Source organism: Mus pahari, chromosome 9 (assembly GCF_900095145.1).
Source record: "Mus pahari chromosome 9, PAHARI_EIJ_v1.1, whole genome shotgun sequence".
NCBI lineage: Eukaryota > Metazoa > Chordata > Mammalia > Rodentia > Muridae > Mus > Mus pahari.
Window position 1 is genome coordinate 43,066,025 of NC_034598.1, and position 2,184 is coordinate 43,068,208.

Below are 2,184 nucleotides of genomic sequence, written 5' to 3' on the forward strand. Positions count from 1 at the left end.
GATTGCAAGCTTGTACAACCACTCTGGAAATCAGTCTGGCGGTTCCTCAGAAAATTGGACATAGTACTACCGGAGGACCCAACAATACCTCTTCTGGGTATATACACAGAAGATCGTCCAACTGGTAATAATGACACCTGCTCCAGAATTATTTCTTAAACACACCAGAGTCCTTTCCCAGCAACTGTCACCCGGGCCATCTCACCCTCCTGGCAGCTGTCACCCGGATCATCTCATCTTCCTGGCAGAAGGATGCTTTTCCTGAGAAGAGCACAAGGGACAGACCAGCGGTTAAGGAAGGCTGTGACCTACACTGTTCCCTAGAGCAATCCCCTGCTCATTAGAGGATGTTCTTTCTTTGCTATGCAGATGAGCCTGGCAGCTGGCTGTAATTCAGGGTTGTCTCCTTTTTGTTGTGGGAATGGAGGTCAAGCTTGTGGGTAAACACTGGCAGAAACTTTCTCAGCAACCCTAAACTTTAATTATGTAAAGACCTTCCTTTCTCAAAGTTCCTAACAAGCCTGGTTAGCACTCAACCTTCCAGTCCTGTGGGAGGCAGTCTCCTTTAGCTAAAGGCTACTTTGTGTAACTTAGTATTTCCCAAGTAAGTTCATTAGTAAGTTCTCTGTGTCTCTGATTCTCATTCTGTCTGTCTGTCTGTCTGTCTCTCTGGTTTTTTTCATTGAGACAGGGTTTCTCTGTACAGCCCTGGCTGTCCTGGAACTCACTCTGTAGACCAGGCTAGCCTCCAGCTCAGAGATCTTCCTGCCTCTGTCTCCTGAGTGCTGGATTAGTACTGAGTGCTCCTGAGTACATATGTCGCATCAATTTTACTACAGGTTTCTCTGGCATCACAGTCACTTGAATGTTGGCTGTTCCCCAGAGGCTGGCCCCCAGTGCAGCTCGATTGAAAGGTAGTGGGACCTAGTGAGAAATCCTCTGAAAGGGACGGTGGGGCCTCAGTAATGCATTTCTCTTGGCTTGTTTGTTTTTACAACCAGGACACCAAGATGATCAGATGCATCGGAGACCACAGAGTAATGGAGCTAATTAACCATAGACTGCTACTTTCCAAACAGTGAGAAAAACAAACAGAAAAAAAAAGTTTTTCTTTGCACTGTAAGTTCATTGTCATCCACACGTGTTAAAGCGACAGAGAGTGAATTTAGTGGGCTAAAGTGAGCTACAGCAGTAGGGATAGCCCACTCTACACACATGCACACGTGTACACAATTCACTTCCAGGCTTTGTGTGCGGGGTCCAGACCTGGTTTCATGTGTCTGAAGTGGCTTGGATTGCTGCACTGGATCGGTGTCTGTCTGATGCGTTTGGAACCTGCTCTGTCCGCGTGATGCGCTTTACGAGCCGGATCAACAGCGCCCCCTTCTGGGCTCAGGTGGATTTTCCCTCTGTGGCTGTCGTCTCTAACCCGGTCTCCAAGCACCAGATGCCTGCTGCAGATTGAGCTGCAAGGAACTGTTTGTGGTGATAGAGGAACGCCCATAGGAAGAAAAGAGGAAGGATCAAGTCCCTTTCTCTCTCCCTTTCCTGCCTGACCTTTGCTGTGGGCAAAACCCGGAGAGTCAGCGGGCGAGGAAGCTGGGCTGTGCAGAGCACATTTTCTAGCTTCTGTAACTCATACTATGACACCCAGGGCTGTGCTGGCCTGAAGGGACAGCTCAGCTGGCATTGGGATTTCTAGAGATACTGACCAAGCATCCCCTAGAGCCCACTGTTGACCCACATCCGGGTGTCTAGGCCCTCACCCGCTCACTGCTTCTAAGGGACGTCTACCTTGTTCTCATCTCAGACAGGCACCAGACACTTGGGGGCAGTGCCCATGTTCCTGAAATACCCCATATCAGCCTATCTTTGGCTACCTGCCTTGCCTCACAGGCAACCCACAGAAACCACACAAGATCCCCGTCTTAGTTAGGTTTCTATTGCTGTGATAGAATAGTGACCAAAGCAGCTTGCCGAGGAAAGGGTTTATTTGGCTTACAAATCCCGGGTCGCAATTCATCGAGGCAAGCCAAGGCAGGAACTCAAGCAGGGCAGGAACTGGAAGCAGGAACGAAACAGAGGCTGTGGAGAAATGCTGCTTGCTGGCTTGCTTCTCACACCTTGTTCAGCCTTCTTCTTTCCTCCTTCCCCTCCCTCCCTCCCTCCCTCCCTCCCTCCCTC